At 56.3% G+C, this 26650-nt stretch overlaps 1 protein-coding gene across 2 annotated transcripts in view; it reads right to left on the bottom strand.

Moving 5' to 3' along the window:
• Suclg2 (succinate-CoA ligase GDP-forming subunit beta) overlaps positions 1-26650 on the bottom strand; it is a 196251-nt gene that overhangs the window by 36108 nt on the left and 133493 nt on the right. The window lies entirely within an intron of this gene.

Genomic DNA, 26650 nt, shown 5'->3' with positions numbered 1-26650 from the left:
ATGATGTCTCAACACCTGGGATGGGGCAGGGGAGGCCACAGGGGTCTTTATTCTGGATGGGGAGCAGGATCGACGGTCAACAAACCTGAACGGAAAGCCACCTCCCAGCTCGACCCTGCGCCTCCCTCCTGGTCCCTAGCTCTGCACACGTGGGCAGCTCCCACCCCAGAGGCGGGTTCACCTTTCCTGGTAGGTGGGCTTGGCTCTGTCTGCGGGTCAGCCAGCCCCACGTGAACGGCAGTTCCCAGGGTGTGCTTCCCGTGTGGGCGGTCGGCGGGCCTTCCAGTCCCTGCTGAGCGTAAGTGCAGGTTGTGAAGAACACACCTGCACTCCACGAGAGGCAGAGGAGACCCCAGGTCGGCCCTGGGAGGTCTCCACATCTGCTAGAGGGACCGCGGCAGTGTCTCCTCCACGGGATGCTGCTGCAGCCCACAGCCTGGACCCTGTCCCACCCTCAAGGAATCCCAGGGCACTCGGGAGGCCGCGCCCGTAAAGTTGACTTACACCTGAATGATGTGGGAATCACCTACCTTCTGAACAGAGAGAACCAGCTTTCAAGGAGAGAGACCTCAATCCCCCTTCAGACGTGGGCTGCTGGGACGCAGCAGAGAGCGTATTATCAACACCCTTGGTTGTGAATGGAGCGTGGTAAGACGCCGTCTCTACCCACACGACAGTGGGGTTATCATCAAGGTAGGCCGCAGCCTTTGTTCATAGACATCGGCCAAGTGGGTGAAGAGGAGCACGCGGAAAGCCTCCGTGGCTGCCCTCGACAGGAGAAGGTGCCCACGCTGCCCCGGGGGCTGCAGAGCAGGTGATCGGTCAGCCCCGCGCCAGGCACACGCACGGCTCTGGGTGCAGGCACTGGAGAGCTACTGCAGCAGCTCCCCCCCACCACCACCGTGGGGTCCAGCCGCCGGAAAAGACTGGCTCCTGTCTGTACCTGGGACAGTTAAAAACACAAAGCGGATTGCTTGTAGGACCCCTTTTTCCTGTTTAGAAAAAGGGACAGTCACGGCATGAAGGGGTCTAACAGGAAAAAGGGATCCTACGAGCAATCAGCTCTGTTTCCTTCGATATCCCATACAGACAAGGGCCAGGTTCTGCCCTCTCCATTGTGACTTCTTCACTTCAAGCGGCCTCACTTAGGAACAGAGATGCACATCGTCAATTGTGATTGGCAATAACCGTTTAGCAGTTCGATGTTCTTTTCCTGTTGGGTTTGAGACTGCGGCTCTATTAATATTGTCTGCAACACAAGCGTAGGTAATGCCAGCGTCTCCAACAGTGGCCCCTGAGACTATCTGCTGTCAAAAGAGACGCACATGTTCTAGTAGCGAACTCGGCACTTGGGAGGCTGTTCCATTTGCCCAATTCTAAAAAGTACATAAATAAAACATGAAGAATGAACCTAAGTTGTGAGCACTGCAGAAAGACGTGTAATGAACTCCTCTAAGCCCAGGGCTTCAGGTAATTTTAAAAACAAAGGGCTCAAAAGTAGAGAAAAAAAACCCTATTTTTCCAAACGCAATATACTGATAACAAAGGAATGTGAAATAAACAAAACCTTGCTTTGTTCTAGTTCCTGCAGGAGACAAAGCCTCTGGTCTCCAACAGCCAGGAAACAATTTAAAGGCTCCTTCTCCCCAGCCCCTTGCTAGAAATCCCATCACAGTGAGCAGGCAGCCTCCCATGGGAGCCCCACAGAAGAGGGCCTCCACTCCTGCAAGGCACCACCCACAGGTACCAGAGTGGCCTCCAGAGGGAGGTCTAGCCTCTGGAGAAGGCCAGGCAGCAGAGCCGAGGAGCACGGCTCATGACAATCCTGTCACCAAGCAGGGCCGGCATGGCCCGAGTCTTCACTGGCTGAGGCACCAGATCTGGGGGTGAAGCAGCAATGGTGTGCTTGTAAGGTCTGTTGCCCAGGTTAGTACAGGACTCTCACTAGATGGCCACTAAATTATCATTGATGACTTTGGTAGGGATCCGTGCAATACTTTTTATTTGCAAGTGCTTAGTAAAAATTCACCAATATTTCTGTTTGAATGTATCAGTGCTTTTTTTAAAAAAATCACAGATGATATATGACCACTATATAAATTTAAAATACTTCATGATTTTGAATCCAAATCATATATTTTCCTTGTAGATATTTCATTACAAACTACAGCTCTTTTCTCACTGAACATGTATTGAGATACCCACACACACTACATCCACTTCCTTTGGTTTCTCTTTTCTTTTTCCTTTTAACACCTATCTATTGTGAAGTACTATGTGATCAAAAAGGGGACAGAAAAGGAGAACAAGTAAGACACAGCCCACAAAGACATACGGCAGTGCCATTATTTTCTGTATTTCCTTTCAGTGGGTTTCAGGGGGTACAGAGAAAATCTTGCCAAGTATAGTTGAAAACAATACTCGCCAAGTGTGCAAAGAGAGGGTGGGCAGCCAAGTGTGCAAAGAGAGGGTGGGCAGCCAACAGCGGCCGCAGTCTTTTTATAACCCAAGTGGGTCACCAGGCCCAGCCCCCATGACAGGGGAGGGCACGACACCGTGTGTGGACATGTCCAAGAGCATTCACAGCTACTAGGTGCCAACACCACGCTGAGCTCAATATTCCCTTGCATTAAAAATCTCAGTCTGAATTTTTCCCCAGGGCTGCTCTACACTGAGCTAGATCCCTGGTCCTTCTGATTTTTCCTTTTGAGACAGTGACCAGGCTGTATGACGCAGGCTGGCCTTGAACTTGCACTCCTCCTGCCTCAGCCTGATGATAGCTGCTGAGTTCATGTGACATGCTTGTGACAGGCGTCATCCTCCACAACCTGCTCTCCACAAGCTTTTGGGTGCATGACATTCCCCACCCAGATCCATATTTTATAAAAGCCAATTGCAGGCCAGAACCACTGAGCGAAGCTGCCCCTGGATTCCCAGCCCTCGTACCCTCAGGTGAGGACACGTTCTAAGCTACTAGGTTTTAGGGCACTTTCTTACACAGCAATAGGTACTGAACACATACAGTCATCTGCTCCCAACAGCCGCCTGGGCGAGACCCCAGCCTTCAACCTCCTCAATGCACTTGCTGTCAGGAAAGATGGAGAAAACAAGGAGGGAAACTTCCGGCTCGGTTCCTGCTACTCTCAGTAAGGACAGTAAACATGCTGCTCGTCATCCGCTCCACCTGGGGATCTCACAGAAACCGTCCACCCCTCCCCTGTGGACCCTGTCGTGGAATATCTACAGTCCCTGTCAGACCAGAGTCTCCTTGTAGAGGCTGATTTATAAACATGACACACAGGAAAGGTCAGCGGATGTGCACTGTGGAGGCACGGTGGGATCCTGCCCACAGTGGTTCCCAGGGGGTGCTGGGGGTCACAGTGGCCAAAGTTGGCGTTTTGAGTCAGGGAGTTCTGGGCCCCTGACCTGAATCAGAAACTGAAGGTGTGGCTGCAAAACCCTGCTCTGAAGGGGTTCTGGGGGGCAGGAGGGGGGAGCTTTATGCACTCTGCTCTGGCTTGGCGGCTCCGGGAAGAGACAGGCCACCCTGTGCCTTCCAGAGGCAAGCAAAGCCTCGGTGGCCTTTGGCCCGATTAAAACATTTAAGGCAATCTGATCACTAAATGCCAACCCACCCACGGGCAGAGCTCTTTCCTACAGAGGCTCTCTGATGAATTGAATGCGTTCTTGAATCAACCGCTTGGCAGGCGGATTGGGCTTTCTTGTTGGTAAACAGCGATGCCCATGCTTCACACAGTTATTCACACCCTGACACAAGTACTGCCCGCAATTAATCACTCCCCAGTCCTACGCAGACCAAATAAAAATACACACCCAGAACATGGACCCTGTCTCATTATGACAACCACACACACGCCTAGTACTCAGAACTATCTGGTATCCGCATACCTTCAGGTGTTTCTGGCAAAACACACCAGATACAAAATGAGTCTCAGTCATCAAACATTTCACCTTTAAAAAACACAGAAAATCACTACTGGAGAAGACACTACTCATTTTAAGTATTTTCAATTGTGAGCTATTAACCAGGTCATCTATTAACTGCACCCTCCCAGTAACAGACGACTGAGTTGGGAGTTTCCAACAACCCTTATCTTGGGGGAGAAAGATGATGAGGCGGAGGACAGCATCAGTCTTCTGGTGGGGTCACAAAGCCCAGCAGTCGCTCCGGAGCACACCCTGTTCTCTGCACATGGTCAGGTGTGCTGTCCCTCTCATGACGCAGGTGCCACCAGAGTGGCTCCCAACAGGATACTGCTGAACTCGGGTCCACGAACCCGAGTCAGTTCTCAAAAACCGATTTTACTGACTCTCCTCGGGGTTTCTACCTCGTGTCCCACGTGCAGCAATACCAGAACCACCACAGATACTTCCTGAAACACAAAATTCACCTCAAAGTGAGCCCCAACAATGGCAGCACATGTCACCAAGTGACGACCAAAGAGGGGCTGCTGGCCTAGAGAGTGTGGCTTCACAGCGTTGGCACCGGGTCCTTTCACCCAAGCCTCCTCCTATTCACTGAGCAACTGCTGCATGGCGGACCCCAGGGAGCGGGCTCCCGGGAAGACGCCCCCGCATGGCCCGGAGCAGAGGCCAGCAGGAAGCTGCAGGGCCACTGACCCTCAGGAACACGAGGCCCCTGGTGAACGCTGGAAGCTGCATCCCCACTGACACATGTGCCAACGGAAAGTCAAGTCCATGAGGACTTGCACCATGGGGTTAGCAGGCAGACAACAAGGTCGGCACCGTGGGTCCTCCTGACTATCTCACCGCTCACAGAAGACACACGGCCAATAACGAGCCTGCAGGAAACACACGCAGGACCATGCACAGCCTCACAGCCCCTGGGATGCGAGGGTCCCCAAGATCTCCTGTTGGTGTGGAACACTCAGCAGTGAAGAGAGGACTGACGGGGGGTGACTGCAGGCAGGCGGGGGTGGCCGTGCCGCTGGGGAGCCCTGGAGGGCTGCGTCGTCCCGTGCCCCCGGCTTCCCGGCTGCCAGAACACAGCAGATTCCCTCTGCAGAGCCTTTCTGCCATGACGTGCCACTGCACCTCGAACCCCAGCGGCGGAGTGGGCCCACCACCGACTAAACCTCTGAAACGAAGCCAAAATAAACTTCTCCTCCTCTAAGCTGTCCTCGTCAGGCATTTTGGTCACAAGGACAAAAAGCTGATAACACAGTAATGACATTCATTTCATGGAACGCTATGTCAGCCGTGAAAAAGAATGAAGTGGTTTCATACATATTAACTTTAAAACGTCTCTGAGACCGAGTACCAGGGGGAATGCAAGCCACGGACGCCCATCACACGGGCCATTTAATAAAGAAGAGACGAGAAGATGTGCTCGCGGGCATGTGCACACCGGGTGGCTCACTCCAAGCTCCGACTCTGATTCTGGGGAGCGGAGTCAAGCCATCGCTCTGAGGGTCAGTTCCAGGACCCTGTGCACCACACCAGACTTTGGGATGCTCAAGTCCTGGGTACAAATGGCACAGCATGTGCACTAATGGACACACATCCCCATATACTGTGCATCATCGGTGCAGTACTTAGAAATACCAAACCTAAATGCAACATAGCTACTGCACTGTGCTGTCTAGTAAGGAACAGGGATACGAAGAAAGTCTGTGTGCTTCCTACGGCAGCAACCCTTCCCGGATGTTCCTGATCCTCAGGTGGCTGCGTCTGCAGGTGCAGACCTCACAGACAGGGAGGCTGACTCCCTTCTCAGTCCGTTAAGCTACGCCTGGGAGTTTAGCACTCCTGTGCCTGTGCGAGGCAGGCTCTGCTCTTCCAGTGAGTAAACTGTTGTTCCGACTGCCTGTCTTTTATAATGGCAATTCCGGGAGTGAAAAAACAAGACGACGACACATCCACCTTCAATTCCACGGAGACAGTAATGAACACAGAGGGAAGGAATGTGAACACAATGATGCACGTTTGCCTTGTAGAAGACTTGGGGGGAACACTCGTCTGTGCCTAGGAAGGCTTGCTGTGAGGTGAGGACTCTGCGGGAGGTGATAACCAAGGAACCAAGAGGGGAGCCGCCCTGCCCCTATCTGCAGTCTCCAGGTGGGATCAAGGCAGAGGCACCTGGGGTGAAGGACAGGAATGTGCCCTGAGACACCTGAAGGTCTCCGCCTGCACAGTGGCCTGCGACCTGTCCTACAGACCCCGCGGCAGGCGCCAGAGGCCCCATGCATCCCAGCTGCCGCCCGGGAGCGCGGGAGCCATCAAGGGCCCAAAGCCTTCCTCAAAAAGTAAGCTAGGGTTCTATATTCCTTGTGTATATTTGTACCATTCTGTGTTCATTCCTGTATCAGTGGAATCTGAGGTGTTTTTCCTCACTGCCAGATCAGCAGTCAGAAAAACTTTGCTTCCTGAGAGAGGAAGCTGATCCTCTGGACACCTGCACACACAGGCCTGCCACCCCAGTAGCACACGTATGCTTCTCGGAGACCAGAAGGAGCACTGCTCACTGAGCACCGGGAAAGCCTTAGATCCTGGCTCCCGCTGGCCTCTGAGGAAGATGGACAGAGAGCAGTCCCTGGCTCTGGAGGGCAGACCAGCGAGGGGGCTGCACAGCCACAGACCAGCTCCTCAGCCCAGGGTGAGCACTGCACCGGAGGCTGTCGGCCCACACAACCCCAGCCACCAACCGCTGTGTCACCCACCTGTTATTCAGACACAAACGCAGTATTTGAAAGAAGAACGGCATCATGGTCAATAACAAGCTATGAATGCTTATCAAATCAAAATAACAGAATAAGTACTAAACCTCTTTTTCTTAAATCTTACCAGACACTTGCTAAGGGCCGACGATGGACAAGACACACTGCAGACAGGACAGGCTGAGGGGTTGGAGTTGGGGAGATTCAGAGCCACTTTTCTGTTTAATTTCAGACTCTACTGTTCAAAACTTCAGGCTAATGAAAGGCTGAAAAAAATCAGCAGGGAACACTCACACATTTGGCAGATATTAGCCACCACTGGTTTACCAAGTATCGTCCTCTCTATCCTCTACCCAGGACACAGGGCTACTAAGACCAAGTACTTAACCACCTGGAGAGGGCTCCCTCAGGAGTCAGCAGGTCCTAGACCACCATCCTAGGAGATGGGGTTACTAACACCAAGCACTTAACCACCTGGACAGAGCTCCTCAGGAGTCAGCAGGTCCTAGACCACCATCCTAGGAGACGGGGTTACTAACACCAAGTACTTAACCACCGGGACAGAGCTCCCTCAGGAGTCAGCAGGACCTGGACCACCATCCTAGGAGACGGGGTTACTAACACCAAGTACTTAACCACCTGGACAGAGCTCCCTCAGGAGTCAGCAGGACCTAGCCCACCATCCTAGGAGACGGGGTTACTAACACCAAGTACTTAACCACCTGCACAGAGCTCCTCAGAAATCACCCGGTCCTAGCGCATCATCCTAGGAGACGGGGTTACTAACACCAAGTACTTAACCACCTGGACAGGGCTCCTCAGGAGTCACCTGGTCCTAGACCACCATCCTAGGAGATGGGGTTACTAACACCAAGTACTTAACCACCTGGACAGAGCTCCTCAGGAGTCACCTGGTCCTAGACCACCATCCTAGGAGATGGGGTTACTAACACCAAGTACTTAACCACCTGGACAGAGCTCCCTCAGGAGTCAGCAGGTCCTAGCCCACCATCCTAGGAGATGGGGTTACTAACACCAAGTACATAACCACCTGGACAGAGCTCCCTCAGGAGTCAGCAGGTCCCAGTCCACAGCTGTGTGACGCGAGCCCCCGGCCGACCCACTCAGTGACACAGTCTCCTCTTGCAGTGCTCCTATGCAGCTCCTGCCTGCTTCCTCTACCACATCTCGAGGCTCTGTGCTCTCAGACGATGGTTCTGGCTCTGAAGACACTTCTTTTTTCTGTTATCTGAAATGTACTTGCTTGCTTAGACCTCATCAAATAACACCTCCGTGAGAGCGGCTCACATTTTAATGAGAATTAAGCAGGTCAATCGGTATGGACAGTGCCTGCTTTACCACCTTGTGCCCTGTAACTTTTCACATTACAACGTTCCTATAGCATATGCATTTAGTAGAAAGGGAACTTAAAATTTGGTCTTTCCCCATCCATGCCTCCGACTCTGAAGTCCCGTGGTGCTCCCTAGATTGGCCGTCCATGCCCACTGGTGCTCAGGTGGGGTCTGGGGCTCTGAAGTCCTGTGGTGCTCCATAGATGACCATCCATGCCCACTGGTACTGAGGTGGGGTCTGGGGCTCTGAAGTCCTGTGGTGCTCCCTAGATTGGCCGTCCATGCCCACTGCTGCTGAAGCAGGGTCTGGGGCTCTGAAGTCCCGTGATGCTCCCTAGATTGGCCGTCCATGCCCACTGCTGCTGAGGTGGGGTCTGGGGTTCTAATGTCCTGTGGTGCTCCCTAGATTGGCCGTCCATGCCCACTGCTGCTGAGGTGGGGTCTGGGGCTCTGAATTCCCGTGGTGCTCCCTAGATTGGCCGTCCATGCCCACTGGTGCTCAGGTGGGTTCTGGGGTTCTAATGTCCTGTGGTGCTCCCTAGATTGACCGTCCATGCACACTGCTGCTGAGGTGGGGTCTGGGGCTCTGAAGTCCCGCGGTGCTCCCTAGATTGGCCGTCCATGCCCACTGCTGCTGAGGTGGGGTCTGGGGTTCTAATGTCCTGTGATGCTCCCTAGATTGACCGTCCATGCCCACTGCTGCTGAGGTGGGGTCTGAGGCTCTGAAGTCCCGTGGTGCTCCCTAGATTGGCCGTCCATGCCCACTGGTGCTCAGGTGGGGTCTGGGGTTCTAATGTCCTGTGATGCTCCCTAGATTGACCGTCCATGCCCACTGCTGCTGAGGTGGGGTCTGAGGCTCTGAAGTCCCGTGGTGCTCCCTAGATTGGCCGTCCATGCCCACTGGTGCTCAGGTGGGGTCTGGGGTTCTAATGTCCTGTGGTGCTCCCTAGATTGACCGTCCATGCCCACTGCTGCTGAGGCAGGGTCTGGGGCTCTGAAGTCCTGTGGTCCAGCCTAGATTGGCCTTCCATGCCCACTGGTGCTGAGGCGGGGTCTGGTGCTCCGAAGTCCAGTGGTGCTCCCTAGATTGGCCGTCCATGCCCACTGGTGCTCTGAAGTCCCATGGCACTGCCTACATTGGCAGGAGTGCCCACTGGCACAGCACAGCATGTCGCACTCATAAAAACACACATGCTGTCAGTCAACGAGGGAGGCACAATGACGCCTGGCAACATGCCCCCAATGCCTGGGTGTGAGAACCATAGGAAGCACCACCAGGCAGGACGGAAGGGTGGCGCCCACCACATCCTGACACTGTGTCCTTCTAGAATGTCCTCACACAACTGGGCAGAACCTATCTTTTGAGAAGGAAAACGCTCATGACAGAAGGCTTGGGCAGGACAGGTTTTATTCACCTCCAGACACCTTGCCATACATGCTCACATTGTTTCCTGTGTATAAGGAGCATGCATGTGAACACACTTCTATCTACTCTCAGAGCAATTGGTGCACAAGGCCACCTTTTCCCTGTCGTCTTCCGTGAGCTCAGGCCGAGTCCCACCAATGCTTGCTGGAGACACTCTCACCCTGGGAAGGATGGTCCTGACCACGTCCACTGGACTGTGCAGAAGACCCAGGCTCTGGTGCCCAGAGGCCACGCCAGGGCCGGGCCATGCTGAAACAGGAGTGGCAGGGTCTCCAGGCTGTGAAGGGTCAGAAGGAGGCTGCTGCTGGCTGCCAGCACACGTAGTCCCAGGGCCACCAAGTGAGAGTGACATTAGCAGCAGGGAGGAACAGCAGCAGGAGGGCAGGGAAGAGTCTGGCCCCCACTTCAGGTCATCCCTTCCTGGACGTTCCAGGCAATTTTCTCCCGTGACACACTGTGTTTTGTCTTGTTGAAGACTTCACCTCAGGGTGTAGATGCCGAGTCCTGGCTCCAGCCTGTTCCTTTAGGGGGTGCTCAAATGGCTTCCGAAAGTGACACTTTTCTCATTATGCCGTCAAGCATCAATCCTGGAAGTTCCCAGTGACGGTGAGCTCCTGGCAGGCAGTCAGCAGCTGCTCGGTGCACAAGCATGACCGCGCCCGACGGCCGGCGCCACAGCTCCCAGGAACAGGAAGGCCATGGGGAGTGGGCCCCCTGGGCAGGAAGCCCCACAAGAGTGTGCAGACCCTTCCTGCACAGGTTACCCATCGGGCATCCCTATGAGGGGCCAGGGCATCCCCAAAGCCAAGGGACATACTGCAGAACTTAGCAGCATGCTGAGGACTTCCCTCATACCAGGGCATGGCTCATATGCCCATCTCGAAGACCCCCGCGCTCAAGGCAGAGTGACCAGAAACCCACCAGGAGTCTGGACCCTCCAGAGGAATCCAGAACCTGAATGTCCATTTGTTACATGCTGGGCTCTGAGAGAAAGCAGGTCAGCGGTGGCTCAGGAACAGGGACAATATCCTTCTTCTTCATTATACTCAGGAAACATCCACCCGTTTGTTTTTCCTTGAAGTTACTTCCACACTTTATGTCCTGCGTTCGTTTTGCCTTAGAAATAAAGTTGCACTTGATTTCCGGAAAACACAAAGGAGGAGGAGTGAGATAGACGGGCCAGTCTTTCCCCTGATACGAGCCGGAGGACGCAGGCCTGCCAGAGCCACCTTAGAATGAATAGCTGCACAGACAGCAGGTCGAAAACAGGGGTGCGTGGGGACAGGGGCTGCACGGGACTGAAAGCCACCAGGGTGGGCGGGGGCAGGGACTCAAGGGAGCAACACCCTGAGGCACACCACCTGGAATAGTCCCCAAGACGTTCGCCAATCCAGGGCCCCCGCTCAGAGAAAGTGCAGGTGGTTTCAGTACATACTTCCTAAGGCCAGTCCGTGAGCTGGCCTCTGCTGCCCTCCCAACCCACAACGCCCTCTCACCCTCGCCTAACGTCCCACCGTTCTCACGCTGGCCTTCTGGAGACTTCTGCTCTCCTTACAGTGAAGTCCACACACCCTGGTCCAGGCCAGCTCACTTCATGCCCAAGGTCCAAAGGGGCTCCTCCTGCCCGCTTGCCCTGCCCTGTCACCTGCTGCCTGGCCTTTGCATGTCCTGACCTACTCTTCCTACTCTGTTCTATCCTCCTGTGCCCCATCCTCCCTTCTTCCTGTTCCCCATTTCCCACCTTCCTGTCCTCCTCCCAATCTTCCCTCTTCTTGTCCCTGTTCTTCCTGTTCCCCACTCTTTCACTTCCTGTCCTCCTCCCTCTCTTCCCTCTTCCTGACCCATTCTTCCTGTTCCCCATTCCCCCCTTCCTCTCCTCCTCCCCATGTTCCCTCTTCTTGTCCCTGTTCTTCCTGTTCCCCATTCCCCACTTCCTGTCCCCTCCCCCTCTTCCTGACCCATTCTTCCTGTTCCCCATTCCCCACTTCCTGTCCCCTCCCCCTCTTCCTGACCCATTCTTCCTGTTCCCCATTCTTCCCACTTCCTGTCCCCTCCCCCTCTTCCTGTCCCATTCTTCCTGTTCCCCATTCTTCCCACTTCCTGTCCCCTCCCCCTCTTCCTGTCCCATTCTTCCTGTTCCCCATTCTTCCCACTTCCTGTCCCCTCCCCCTCTTCCTGACCCATTCTTCCTGTTCCCCATTCTTCCCACTTCCTGTCCTCCTCCCTCTCTTACCTCTTCCTGTCCCATTCTTCCTGTTCCCCATTCCCCACTTCCTGTCCCCTCCCCCTCTTCCTGACCCATTCTTCCTGTTCCCCATTCTTCCCACTTCCTGTCCCCTCCCCCTCTTCCTGTCCCATTCTTCCTGTTCCCCATTCTTCCCACTTCCTGTCCCCTCCCCCTCTTCCTGTCCCATTCTTCCTGTTCCCCATTCTTCCCACTTCCTGTCCCCTCCCCCTCTTCCTGACCCATTCTTCCTGTTCCCCATTCTTCCCACTTCCTGTCCTCCTCCCTCTCTTCCCTCTTCCTGACCCATTCTTCCTGTTCCCCATTCTTCCCACTTCCTGTCCCCTCCCCCTCTTCCTGTCCCATTCTTCCTGTTCCCCATTCTTCCCACTTCCTGTCCCCTCCCCCTCTTCCTGTCCCATTCTTCCTGTTCCCCATTCTTCCCACTTCCTGTCCCCTCCCCCTCTTCCTGACCCATTCTTCCTGTTCCCTATTCTTCCCACTTCCTGTCCTCCTCCCTCTCTTACCTCTTCCTGTCCCATTCTTCCTGTTCCCCATTCCCCACTTCCTGTCCCCTCCCCCTCTTCCTGACCCATTCTTCCTGTTCCCCATTCCCCCCTTCCTCTCCTCCTCCCCATCTTCCCTCTTCTTGTCCCTGTTCTTCCTGCTTCCTGCCCTCGCTCTTTCCACTCAGGTCAAAGGATAAGGCCTTGACATCATTCGGGCCTCAGCTCAGGAGTGGCTACCTCAGGGAGGCCTTCCCTGGACACTGCATGCCCAGGACGCTCCCATTCCCCGTTGAGGACATGGCACTGAGCACACCCAGGCCAAGCTTCCCCAGACACCAGGCACCGGGGTCCTGGGGGCGGGCTGTCCTGACAGACAGTGCTCCTCTTCCAAGGGCCTCTGGCTCAAGGCCCCTCCCTGCCGGGCCTGGTCAGGCTGTGTGGGTCAGGACGCTGGCCCTCCATGCCTGCGTCCCTCCCTCCCTCCCACGGGGTCAGCCTGCACTGCAGTCTAGGCACCACTTTCCTTAAGGAGAATCCTGCACATTTCATCCTGTCTTGCTGGAGCCTGGCCCTCTGACTACCACACCGTTTTGTCTTCGTAGCACCAACAGAATCATGCAGAGTAGTGCCCACTGTGCCGCGCCCCCCAGGAGGTGCTGGGAGAGGTCCCCTGTGAAGGGCACGGCTAAGGACTCATGTCCCACTACAGCCGGGGAAGAACACGCACCGAGCCTCACGAACCCCCCTGAGTCCAGAAACCAGGGCTCTCAGCAGCACTCACCACCCCTGGATTGCAGCTCGGCTTCAACACTCTGCTTTAAAACATGAATTTATGCTGGTTAGATTTTTTTATATTCATTTAAAAAATTGACTTCATAAAATGGGCCTTAACGTACCAAGTAAACTGAAGAAATTTCTAGAACATTGATTTGATCATGGCTGACTGCCTCCATGTATCTAACTGCCTTTGTAGCTTTTAAGGCAGTAAAAACAAACTTCTCCATTTACACCCCTCTCTTGTGAGGGAGCGCAATCTGATGTCACCATCACTAACGTGGAAAAGCAGACCGCTCTCGAGTGGCATCTGCCAAGATGAAGTGGCACAGAGGTATGTGCCATCGATTTCTGTGTGGCGAGGCCCGGTCTCACTCTGCAGCTTTCCTTCAGAGCCGGGGGCCAGGTGTGCAGGAGGAAACACTGCAGCTGGGGTGAATGCACCTGTCCTGTGAGGTGGCAGTGGAACTGGTCAGCAGCAGGCCATGGCAGTGGTATGAAACGCCACCTAGCAGAACACCCGGGGCACAGGGACCCAGGGGCCGTGCGCTTCACAGCTGGCTTCCGTCCCCTGGGGTGTAGGGCATTAGATATAGTGCTTGTGGCTGTGAGTTCCAATTCTGGCAAACGGGCTGGTTAGTTTGTTTTGCAGAAGTGAGACAGGGACCTTCCAGGAGGAATCAGTGCAGAAACCAGGGCCTCCACCTCGGGCCTCCAGGTCATCTGCTGAATCGTCCCCCTCTCTGAGGTCGGCAGAGTGACACAGTCCGCTGCACATTAACGACCTTCCAAAACACATTTTGACTCCAGCAGGCAGAACACCCTATACCTGCAAACAGTATCCGACATATTTTTCTCACCTTGAAAAGTTAGCAGTAAGAAGTGATTCAGTTTCTCGCGATTCCTAACCCAGGGAGAAGGCGTTGGCCAAGACGCACGGCCACCAGTCCTCCAGCCTACGCTCTGGAGAGACGCACCTGACTGCTGGTGAGAACACAGTGCCCCCGGCCTGTGCTGGCTGTTCTGCTCTCATTTACACCTGGGATTTTCTCCACCGTGTCCAGGGGTTTTCAACAATCACTGTCAGATGGACAGGTGCCTCTCCCCACCAGCCATCCTCACTTGCTCACCAAGCACAGCACCCTGGGGAGCCCCACCCCTGCTGTCCTGGCTACCCTCACCCTGCTCACCAAGCACAGCACCCTGGGGAGTGGCCACACTGCCCACCTGGTGGTCCTCGTCCTGCTCACCAAGCACAGCACCCTGGGGAGTGGCCACACTGCCCACCTGGTGGTTCCTCGTCCTGCTCACCAAGCACAGCACCCTGGGGAGTGGCCACACTGCCCACCTGGTGGTCCTCGTCCTGCTCACCAAGCACAGCACCCTGGGGAGTGGCCACACTGCCCACCTGGTGGTTCCTCGTCCTGCTCACCAAGCACAGCACCCTGGGGAGTGGCCACACTGCCCACCTGGTGGTTCCTCGTCCTGCTCACCAAGCACAGCACCCTGGGGAGTGGCCACACTGCCCACCTGGTGGTTCCTCGTCCTGCTCACCAAGCACAGCACCCTGGGGAGTGGCCACACTGCCCACCTGGTGGTCCTCGTCCTGCTCACCAAGCACAGCACCCTGGGGAGTGGCCACACTGCCCACCTGGTGGTCCTCGTCCTGCTCACCAAGCACAGCACCCTGGGGAGTGGCCACACTGCCTAGCACAGCTGTTCCAGAGCTGAAAGACCTGTCCTCCATGAGAAGACTGTTGACCAGGAGGGTGACCATCCAGGCTAGAGGGACAGGACCCCACACACCCTGAGGCAAGAAAGCCCAGAGAAGGCGTGGAGACCCCAGCATGCTGCTCCAGGGTGGGGGTCAGCGAGGCCCTGGCTTCAGCGGCTTGCTGGTGTCCTTCTGAGGTCAACAGGAACCACGTGAGCAATGGCTATCAAACACCACTTGGCGTCTTACCAAGTTGGCACTCAGAGAGTCTGCAGCCCTCAGTCATGACCACGAGGCCACCTGGAAGTGAGGCACAAGGTGACCTGAATGGTGGCCAGCAGGGGCTGCCTGCCCAGTGAGATGGAGTGGCCACCAGGTGTGGGTCAGGGCAAAGAGCCCAGAGCTTCACGACGGCTCTCGTGACTCTTGCCCAACTCCAGCCAGTTAAGCTCAAGCGTCCTGATTTCCCACTCCACTGCGACCACAAAGCCTCCCACTTCCGCACTTGCAGGAGAAGAGTCGGAGACAGACGAGGATGGGTGATCCCGTGGAGACGGCTGCGCTGGTCTGGGCTAGGCTGGGCTGCCTTCTCTGGGCAGGAGACAAAGGGTGGGGTGGAAGATGAGGGGTGCCGGTAAAGAGGAGGAAGACAGCAAATGACGGGCCAGCTCAGGAGAGCACTCGTCCCTCTGCCTGGGCCAGGGCCTGTGGAGGGGGCCGCACACTCCTGGGCTCTGGTTATGAGCACACCTGGGCTGCACACTCCAGAGCCATGACACCCCTGTTGACCCAACGTACCTGGGCTGCACACTCCTGGGCTCTGGTTCTCAGCATACCTAGGCTGCACACACCTGGGCCATGACACCCCTGTTGACCCAACACACCTGGGCTGCACACTCCTGGGCTCTGGTTCTCAGCATACCTAGGCTGCACACACCTGGGCCATGACACCCCTGTTGACCCAACACACCTGGGCTGCACACTCCTGGGCTCTGGTCTTCAATGCACCTGGCATCTCAGTACACCTGGACTCAGAACTCTAACACACATCTGGGGCCCCAAAACACCTGGGCTCTGATTGTGAATACACCTGGGCCATGACACTCCTTAGGCCCTAACACACCTGGGGTTTCAACACACCTGGTCTTTAACGTGGCTGGGCCATAATACCCCTGGGGCTTCAATGCACCCGTCTCTGGTCCTGAACATGCCTGGGCCACAACACACCTGGCTCTGATCTTACTACTGAACAAGGTGACTCAGCTGACCGCGGCCAGCTAACTATGTGCTCTGAGAGCGCCAACAGCATCCCTGTTCCTCCTAGCAGCAGAGGAGTGAGGGGGAGACGAAAGGAGACGCACAGAGCTTGTCCCCAGGCTGCAATGCCATCCTGGTGGGACCCTGCCCAGCCTTGGGTCCACACATGCAGAAGGAGCTAGACGGTCTGATGCTGCCTTACAGACTTACAGAGGCCTGAACAGAGTCGGGTCCAGGGCACCCACCACCCTCTGTGCATCGTGAAGGTGGGCAGTGGGGTCATCGGCAGCACAGACGTGACAGTCATCTCTTCTGTGGAGCCTTAGGATGCCGCATCTCTCTTGCCAGCACGGGCGTGCGTGTGTGTGTGTGTGTGTGTGTGCATGTGTGCTTCACTATTCATGTACGGAGTGAAAGAAATTCTTTAACAGCTCACTGGATTAGACCAAAGTGTCGTGTCTCAGTTTCAAATTTGAAATCCGATAACCACAAGTTTGTAATCAAATAGACAGTTCTTTTATTATGTGATCTTCATATTTCATCACAATCTATGTCTACGGGGTCGTCTTGCAATGAAACATCCTTGATGATAATGATTTCCAAATCCTCTGTAATAACACACTAGATCACAGCACTGAATGATCTAAGGAATGAAACAAAGACCACAGACACGGCAGGCTGAAATCTGTTAATTAAGAAATGGAATTATCCGGGTGTGGTGGTACGTGCCAGGAACCCCAGGAGTCCCGGAGGCTGAGGCAGGAGGACCATGAGTTCAGACCAGCCTCAGTAAGGTAGCCAGGCACTAAGCAACTTTGCGAGACAGTGTCTCAGAAGGCCTGGGGGATGGGGCTCGGTGGCTAAGAGCCTGGTTCAATCCCTGGTACCAAAAATAAATAAACAAAATTTGAAAATAGAATCAGTGACAAAGAACAGAAGGACTCTGGAGGCCTGAGCAGGAGGGTGTGCTCTAGACGGCAAGAGCTGGCCTCGTGCACCAGCTGGCAGGCGCGCAGGGAGCGCTGAGGCGGCCCTTCTGTCAGGGAGTCTGACTGGACGTGGACCCAGCTGCACTCTACAGTGGGCTGTGCGTGGAGGGCGTGGCTGCTGTCCACGGGCGATTTCCAAGTATCAGCCCAGTCAGCATCCCGGGCTTGCGGGCAGCGGGGGTCGCAAAGACACAAGACGCGCGTAGTTAAACCATTCGCCTGGAGCAGACAGAACAGCCCCTTCCCAAGTCAGCCCGCTCCTCTGCAGGGCCCTGCTATGTCCCTGGAGGTGAGAACAGTGCCGAGGCAGCTCTGTGACCCCTGCCCACAGGATTCTGGTGGTACCCTCCCATTGCAGAGGGTGGCCGATCCGCAAAGAGCTGATGGCCAGTCTCCCAGAACCCTCCTTTCTGCCCTCCTCACAGCGGCAGAAAGCGTGGACCGTAACAGAGTGAAAGAGCAAACTGACCAGTTCTGTGAGCCGGCACCTGTTCTCAGGGCTCTGCGGATATCAACTCCTTGGCTAATCACCACATGGGAGGGGGACATCAGCACGTCCACTGCCAGTCCCTTCACGGGGCAGGACTCCCGAAGGAGTGGGAGAATGAGCTCCTGGCTCTCTCACCCACATGGAGTCACCCATCCTATGGGGGCTCTCCTGCTCACAGGCATGGAAATGCACAGGTACCGTAAGGGGGTTTCAGAGCTCATTTTGGTGAGGTATTTTGTATTATGAAACTCTGTAGACCCTCCTTCACAGGGGACCGGACTCCACTGTGCAGTGGCCTTCGTGAACTGAGGCTTCACAATGATTATAATCAGGAAGAGAAGCCACTCTGTGCTCCTCTGGCCACTGCAAGAGAGACATGTACAGACCACAGGAAGCAGGACCGGAGCCCTGCCTGGACGCTGAACACAGGAAACACAACCACACCAGTCCCCGCCAGGGCCAGTGGAAAGAGGGGACCATCTAGAACCTAGGGAAGGTCACCACTCACCCTAATCACAGACTGTAAGAGAAGCAGATGTGAACACCAGTGAAGGTAAAGAAACTCTAAATCGTGTATAAAAAATGATTTTCCATTCCTCACATGTCAAAGAGAGGTTCAGCAGAGACCTTGTGCTGCAGAGTATTATGAACCAATTTTCTTGACCAAACATAGAAGTTGATTCAACATCTCCATCTCAAAATCCTCTATTATCATGACACTTGTCCAATGCTGAGCGGTCTGACCACTTCCCTCTCCCCAAAGAGTACCGAGAGCCCTGCCAATCCATGAAGGCTGCCTCCGTCACGAGAAGACGGGAGACGGCAGCACAGCAAAACACTCACCGATGAAGAGGGAGAAGAAGAGGGCCGGGAGGATTAACCGCACCAAGACAATAACAGGAAAGAAGCCTCTTGTGGGAAGAAGCAGATGACGGCACCGTAACAGAGACAAAAAGGAATTAGATCCACTTCAAGGACTGAGCTCAACACAAGGTAATTTCATGAAGTTTATAGAAAGTCACTTGGAAATTACGGAACCCGTGGCTGCGTCTTCCCTCAGAGGGAGGAGAAAAGTCCCACTGAAGGTGGTGGAGCAGAAACTGCGTTTGCAAACCCGGAGGATGAACTCCACCCTCAGCCAGAGACCCCCTTACCTCCCGTTTGCAGAGCGAAGTCCCTTTAGTGCTACCGATGCCCTCTGAGTTCAGAGGTTCTGACGCAGAGGCACCAGAGCACCACTATCTTAAAACAGAGGAGGTGTTGGAGGAGACAGGAAGAGACCGCAGAGTGTTGGTAGAGGTGAGCCCGCGGAGCACGTGGGGCACGTCCCAGGCGAGGCTAGCGGGTTGAGCAGGACTCTCTGGGACACCGGGGACAGCGTGAACTCTAACTGAAGGGGACAGAGGAGTGCATTTGCTCCACCCTGTGAAGGAGGCCACGCTGACTCCGGGCCCTGAAGGGGAGAACATGGCCACCACTCTCAGACTCAGTAAACAGTGAGGGTCTCGTGGAAGGCCTGTTGGAGCAGGGACTGCTGAGTCCTGCTCCAGCCAGGGGTCTGCGGGGCAGGTGCAGCTGGTAAGAGGATCCTGGTGCTGTGGGGCCAGCCCCAGAACCTCTCGTCATGCAGGCCTGGGCTACGGGAGCTCGGGTGCCAGGCGTGGGGCGCGTGGCCTCCTGGGCCACACTGCTCCAGTTCAGGATCCCACAGGCAGGTGGTCCTCTTCACGAGCCTCAGGAGGAAAGCCCTGCATGGCCAGAGTCCAGCACAGGGACACAGCAGCTGGCCAGGCCCAGGCATACGCTGCCTGTGAGCAGAGGGGAGTCCAAGGGGGACAGGAGGCAGGATCCAATCTGATGGCATCACCAAGATGCCAGGCAGGGACACACCTAGGGAGCAAGGCCACCAGGAGGAACAGCGGCACCTCGCGGTGACTCACTCTGCATTAGGATGAACGACCAAACCTCGAGGAGGACGGGGCCTCTGCCAACACACCTTCCACCTTCGCAGGTCGTCCGAGGCTGTGTCCCCGTGGGGCGGGACTCCCCTTGCCTGGCAGTGGTGGTGGGCGGCTCAGTTCCAGTTGTCTCTGCTTCTGAACGTGCCCCAAACCTGCCCGTGGACTGGCAGCGGCTCACCGACCAGGCTGAGAGCAGCACGTCTACACCACCCACCAAGGCCAGGAGAGCTCCCGCAACCACGCGACTCGGGAAGAAGACAGAGGAGCCCGCTGAGCTCCAGGAAAACCCTACTTACAAGAGCAGGTGTGGGGCTAGACATGGTGGAGAATTGCCGTTTGCTGCCATTCTAAACCAAGGCTCTAACGTGCGCCATGGCCACCCGGGGCCGAGGAGACACCCAGGCGCACTCTGATGGCCTTCAAGCTGAGGTTCGCACTGCCCAGTCCACAGCCCACGCCTGAGTAGCAAGGGCCGGCACTCTTCTGTGGCCCGATGTGCCTTGGGGACAGCAGGGGCTTCCCTGAGCTTTGGAAAGTCGATGGCTTTCAGCCAGGTACACGCCTTCCTCCACTTTAAAGGGGTCATCAAAATAAATAAAATAAAATCAACCAGGGCAGCTCGGGGGACATCACACTCTGGCGCCTCCCACTTCTGGCATGGGCCTGGGACCTGCTCACGGAAGAGACTGAGCTCCCAGGACCAACCGGGCACCAGATGCCAGCTGTCCGTCAGGGCACATGTGGGCAGATCTGGGATGCTGGGGCTTTGACCTCTGGTCTTTCCCTGGCCTGAGGCCCTTCGCGCAGTCAGGCAAAATGGCGCCACTGTCAGCGGGTGGAGGCTCGAGGCTGCTCTGCACAGGAACCTGAGCTTGGGCCCCCCTTCTCTGGTGCCCCTGCCCTCTCCCTTCTTCAGACCACGACTGCGGGGTTGGGCCTAATGGAGAGTCGGCTCTGCTCTTAGACACCAGCGCTGACCCAGGTTCTAACACAGAGAGGATCAGCCATCACCACCTGAGCACAGCGTGAGTGGGCGTTTCCCGCACACCAGCTGCCCATTTCCAACACGTGGGGTCTCAAGGGTGTGCTCAAGTGTCTGCGTCCCTTTGTCTCTGGGAAATGCACCACTTGACGTGAACGAGCCAGTGAGAACTGGGAGGTCAGGGGGAAGCTCCAGGTGGACCACCTCTGCCAGGCCTCTGGGTGGCAGGGCGGACAGGGAGGCGTCTGCTCGGTCGGGAAGGCTCTACCTGGTTCCCGCTGCAAGGCAGGGACGTGTGGAGAACACCTACAGATAACGATTAATGGAAAACCCACAGATAAGCTGGAGGGGAAATAATTAACTCGGGTCTGTGCCAGCCAGCCTGGGATTGCCGAGGTGGGTGCTGGACGTGCTCAGTGCCTGAGGCCTCAAGGGTGGACAGCGCGTCCAGGAAGGTCCCGGGAAGCAGAGAAGATGCCCAGGCACACTCACAGAGGTCCTCTGAGAGCAAGAGAAGTGCCCCCCAAATCAGGGGGAAGCTGCAGCGCAAACTGTTCTGGGACAGGACCCTTCCTGCCTCTTGCTTAACATGGGTAGTGAACAAGCCACCTGCCAGGACACTGTGAGGGGGCAGGAGAGAGAAGAGGGCAACAGCAGAGTGACGGGCAGGGTCCGCATGCCACCCCGAGCCCCAACCTAGTTCATCCAGGAGCTCGGCGCTGCTCCCGCCAAGGTGAAGGGTCAGAGGTCCACTTGGACAATCCGCTCTGGGATAAGGAATCCCGGCACCTGGGGCCCTTCATGTCTGTGAGTGTCCCCACTGGGACCATGCCAGGTGTTCCTCCCACGCTACCCATCGCTCGCCAGGAGCTCCACTGCCATCCCCACTCCCAGCCTGGCGGGGCGCCTGCATCACCAACACGGCACGCTTCCTTTCTGGGGAATGGTTGGGTGGCTTCTGCCCAGGGCAGCTGTCCTGCAGTCTGCAGAACCAGTCCTGGTCTCACTAGGGTGAGGAGGAGCCGGCCGGTGTGTGAGGGAGACCCTCTCCCCAGGAGACTCACTCGCTGTGGGAGACCTCCAGCTCACAGTGGACCCCTGGCTTCCACGTCTGGTCAAGTGCTCCCCAGGTACCTGCCTGGCTTCCTCCTCCCAGGGCCACGCCTCTGCTTGCTGAGGGCCTGGCCTCTGCCCGGGGCCTGGAGTGGGGCCCTGGCCTCTCGTCAGGAAGGTTCCTAACTGCTGCTTGGGAATTAGCCCTCTTGGCCCTTCTGCCAGCTGACCTCCCTACAGGGTCCCTCGGGGAAGGCCCACCACGTCCACCTCTCCCTAGATAACTACCTGCACAGCCACCCTCCGCAGACACCTCCCTCTCACCCACAGGGCCCTGCAGGTAGGTCTAGCTCTGGATGACACTCGGCACAGGGTCCTGCCAACACAGTGCAGGCTGCCCACCCGGGAGATGCACGGCTGCAGGACAACTTCCCCACCTTTCCTCCCAAGGACAGCATGCAGCTGGGCACTCGTGTGGGGCAAAGGGACATGTGACGGACACGGGAATGTGCACTGCAGAGACACCCCGGGGGACCTCTGTGCCCTGTGCACCCTGAAGGGCCACAGAGAACCAAGCCCTGGTAAGTTGGGCAAGCCCACATGGCGGGGCCCAAGGAAGCCTGCACTTTAAAGATGTGGCACACACAGAAGGTCACGGGAGAGGGCAGTCCCAAAGGGGAGGGACAGGCGCAGACTGCCACCAGGGGGCAGCGCCTGGGAGGTAACAGACATCTGCAGCGTCCTGGTGACTGCGGCTGCCCAAGGCTGTGCTAGGCAACACCTGCCGCTGCCCTGGGGCCCCGCAGGCTACAGGAGCCTCTGCTCACGGGGAGCATCATGGGGAGCATCACGGGGTACCGCCATCCTGCGGTTCTAGGTACGTCACTCACCAGCACTGGCTCACAGGCAGCACTGCTGTGCCCCCCTCCTGCAAGACACTCAGGGCTTCCCTGCAGCAGCAGCAGCAGCAGCAATGTCCTCCAACTGCCCCTAGGCCACAGGACAGAAGCAGGGAAGGCAGGGGGCACCTGTGGGCCTCAGTGGCCAGCGTCCACGGCTCTGCACCCCACCCAGGATGGCCCAGGAAGTGCTGCAGAACTACCAGCAACCTTTGGAGTTACAGAGAAGCCTATCCCCAGGCAGCCCCCCCAGCTCAGGCTGGAAGTGAGGATCAAGTGCACTGAGAACAGCAGGAGAGAAGACCACACCCGCGTCCAGTGAAGTCCCTGCGCTGCTTCCGAAAACACCCCTTGCAAACAACTAGGAAGCTTTCTGATAACTAAGAAATATGCCATTTCCAATCACAGCCTTGACCTTGCTTTAAAGCAGGAATTACCCGCTTCTTGGGAAGTATCCACCAGACACTGTAAGTGTGACGGACGAGGTGGCCATGCCCGTCATCCCCAAGACGCAGGAGGATGGCAAGTTCCAGGCCAGCCTGGGCCACCTAGGGAGACCCCTCCAGAATGAAACCTACACAGGGGTCTAGCTCAGTGGTGGAGCACCCCAGGTGCCACCCCCAGTACCGAAAACATTCAAAAAGTCTTAATAAAACTCCATGAGAGAATTATGGTAAAAAAGGACCGCACACCTGAAGCTGTGCCCGCACAGGACACCTGAGAGTTATTTTAGGGCATGTGGCTGGAGTGAGACACTGAGAGGCTGTGTGAGCCAGAGAGAAGAAAGGAATAAAAAAGGATCTCCCTGAAACACAAGGCGGTCCACAGAGGTGGCGCAGCACCTGGGGGTGGTGGGGGGGAAGGAAGCGGACGGAGTTAGGCCATGCGCCTGCGGGTTCACTCCACCTTGGCCGACACCCAGCCTGTGTGGAGTAGAGCAGAGATAGACAAACAGAAGGAAGACCAACGGAATCCAGGACTGGGAAGTACCCAAGACGGCGATGGAGAGAGCTGTCAAACACAGCGGTGAACAAGTCAACCCTGACCCTCCACGGTGTCTAACTAGGATGCACTAACACACTAAACCTAACACGCCATACGAACAATCTGGACAGACCCACGCGGAGAGACAGACTGGGAACCGTCCAGCGAGGAAGCAAACCCCCGGGCCTCATTGCTATAGCAACAAGACTGGCATCACCAGGGACGTCCGGCCATGGCCAGGCCAAAGACACACCAGGCGGGTCTCCAGAGAGGAGGAACTAGAGCACTGAGGCTGGGTGGGGTGGGAACGAGCACCGGAGAGCCCTCGCAGGAAGTGGACATCCCCCAAGTCCTCAGTGGCCCCTGACCCCTGCCCTTCCGGGAGCGTGAACAGCCCAAGTGCACGTGGAGTCAAGGGGATGAGCCTGGTCCCAGCACAGTGTAGGCTGGGAGCAAGCCCAGCACGGCAGGGGACGAACCCAGAAAACCTGCTTTCCTGGACAGCTCCGAGATGCCCGGGATGGCAGTGTGAGGGGGACGCAGAGACACGGACGGAGAGACCGCACATGGAACGCCCTGGTAAACCCTTACACTACTGTTCCAAAAGGCATGTACACGTGCAATTCATTTCTTTTTATGCTTTTCTGTGTTTTCATTTCCCTAATTTATTAACTGAAGAAAGGGGGTACTGTTGATAAAATACCCTAAAACAAAGACAGATGACTACACAGCAAGACCACCACGCCAAGCCAGTTCTAGGTGCACCCACAGGGACACGCCCTGCATTCTGGAAGGAGGCACTCTCCCAGTTCTCTGGCAGTGGGTGGGACAAGGACAAGTGGGCACAGCATCTTGGGCCTCCTGCATCCAGGGGCGCATCGCCCAGATGATGGCAGAGGACTGGGGTCCCCAGGGTCTGTGCTGCTCAACAGCGTCCCAGGATTCCTGCACCAGGCTGGCTCGTTCTCCAGGTAACACCTCAAGTAACCACCAGGAAACCCTCACGTGCCACCTTGGGGTGCCACGCCTGACGTCACTCCTGGCCTTGACTTACTCGTGGCTCCAACCACTGATGTCCTCACGGCAGGAACATCAAGGGGAAAATCCAAACCTCGGCCCCTCAGTGATGTGTCTCCACCCTACCTGGCATCCTGATTTCCCCTTCTCAGTCCAGAGGGCTACCACGGACAGCACGCGGGACTGACCAGGAGCTGCTGGGACTGCACGGGGCTCCCTCCGACACCCAGGTCTGCTGACCCTGGGATGAAGTCTGCGTCTTGAGGAGCACAGAGCGAGCCCGGCTTTTCAGTGCTCCAGGGAGCACGCCGGCAGGGAGACGGAAGTGATTCTGGTCCCTGGGGATGCTTGAGAGGCAGGGTCCTGTGACGGGAACCAGGGAGTGTCCCCCTGAAGTGCAGGGCGTGAGGGGCTGCAGGGCGGGACATCCAGAGGAGACACAGGTCAGCACCATAGGCCCACGACGCGGGTGGGGAGGCCTCTGTCCTCCTCACTTGGGTGGCGGCCGTCCTGTCGAGGACATGTCCAGGGTACACGTGTGCTAGAGCGTGTGGAGGTACCACCAGCGCTTCGCAGCAGTGAGGGCCCGGGGCTGCCGTTCAGGGGTAGAGAGCCTGCCCAGTGGGCATGAGGTCCCAGGGCTGGATTTCCAGCACCCCCTCCAAGAAAGGAGAGGGAAACATTGGGGGCTCTTCTAGGTGTGAGGGAGGCCACGTGGCGGGGGTGGGCTCCAGCAGGCCAGCTGTCGTCTTGGACTACGTGTCAGTGGTCACCAGAACCAAGAGGCTGCCTGCACCCACCTGCTCAGCTACACCCCAAGGCCTGTGTTCAAGCCTGTGACCACAGGAGCCAGGGGTCACTAAAACACACTGTCATGAGGCGACGGAGCCACAGGAGAACAAACTCGCAGGACCCCCAGGCCCTGGGGGCACTTCAGCCTGCTCAGAGCAGGTGCTGAAATGGGTGTGGCTCTGTTAACTTGACGCAGAGGGCCAGGGAGCAGACGAGTCCCCTGGGGTGCGTGGGGCCTCGCCTGACCGACAGACAGGGACAAAAGGCCTGACCTGTTTCTTGTCAACGCCTACATTTCAAAACCCTGGGACCTACTCTGCCAACGAAGCTACCGTAACAGAACCAGGACTTTCCAGTGGGACGGGCCAGTAAAGCGACTGTGTGACTGTCACCAGGCAGACTCCGTCTTTGCCATATTTCTGGCCTCCCCATAAGAGCCTTCCCCTCCCTTCCCCTCAGTGGAGCCTCAGAACCTCCCCTGGTTTGGAGATGCTGCTTGTTCAAATAAACTCTTTAAATTTTTATCTCAGTTTATCTTTAAATAGCCCCATGCCTCTGATGTAAATGTGCATTAGGATAAAAAGATGACATTCTGCTTTATGGTTACATCGACTCTAACTGTACAATAATTTAAAAACATGAGACATTTAGCACATATTAATCCCAAAGCACATTTATTAAAACTTAAGCTATTTGCATAAACTAATACTGGAAATAGGGCACGCAGGGCTACTCCTCCAGCCTGAGTGTGTAAGGACATGGAGGCACATGCCACAGAGCTAAATGAGCTGGTGTCCCCTCAGACTTATCCCAGATGATGTCTAGTGGCTCTGTCACTGGACTGTGTTTTCCTGGTTGTCTGAGCGGAGGATTATTGCCAGAGAGAGGATCCTCTTAGCCTTTCATCAACTGTGAAGTGGCACAGGCCGTGACACTGGGCCCCTTTTCCTGCAGATAGATGGCCGTGACATCCACAGATGTCCACGTTTCAGAAACGACAAGGAATGAAACACTCAAAACCACAAGCGCAAGTTTTCTCTGTGCTTTGGGAAGGTTGGCCACGCTGGCTCTTAGACCAAGCTCCGGGTGCCGATTCCCCGTCTGCTTAACAGACTCCGCAAAGGCCGCGTAGAGAGAGCATCCAAAGGGCGGGGGGACAGGGACGCATGCTCAGCCTCACCAGCCAGGAAGACAGGCGCTAACACAGCAGGCGACTGCTGCAGAGGAGGTGAGGCGTCCCCCAAGCTCCTGCCTGTCTAGATTTCAGAGATGGATCCACGGACTGAGAGTGGATGGACTACCGGTGGCTCCTGTAGGCAGGCGGGGTGGGGCTGGGGGCGGTGGGTCCCTGGGGAAGTGGCTTTGGGGTCCATGGTTTGCCCGTGGTGAGCAGAGCGCTCTCTGCTTCCTGACCCCTGTAGAGCCGCGCAGCTCTCCTCCGCCCCACGCCCTTCTGCTGTGATGTGCCACCTCACCTTGGGCCACACTGTGGGCCACAGCAACGGGGTCAACCTTCCCCGGGCTGACCT

Source organism: Marmota monax, unplaced genomic scaffold (genome assembly GCF_021218885.2).
Source record: "Marmota monax isolate L192 unplaced genomic scaffold, Marmota_monax_Labrador192_F-V1.1 WCK01_AAM20220418_F8-fsc00028, whole genome shotgun sequence".
In the NCBI taxonomy this organism is placed as follows: Eukaryota; Metazoa; Chordata; class Mammalia; order Rodentia; family Sciuridae; genus Marmota; species Marmota monax.
Note: the sequence above shows the minus strand (reverse complement) of the source record. Positions and strands in the feature narration are given on the sequence as shown.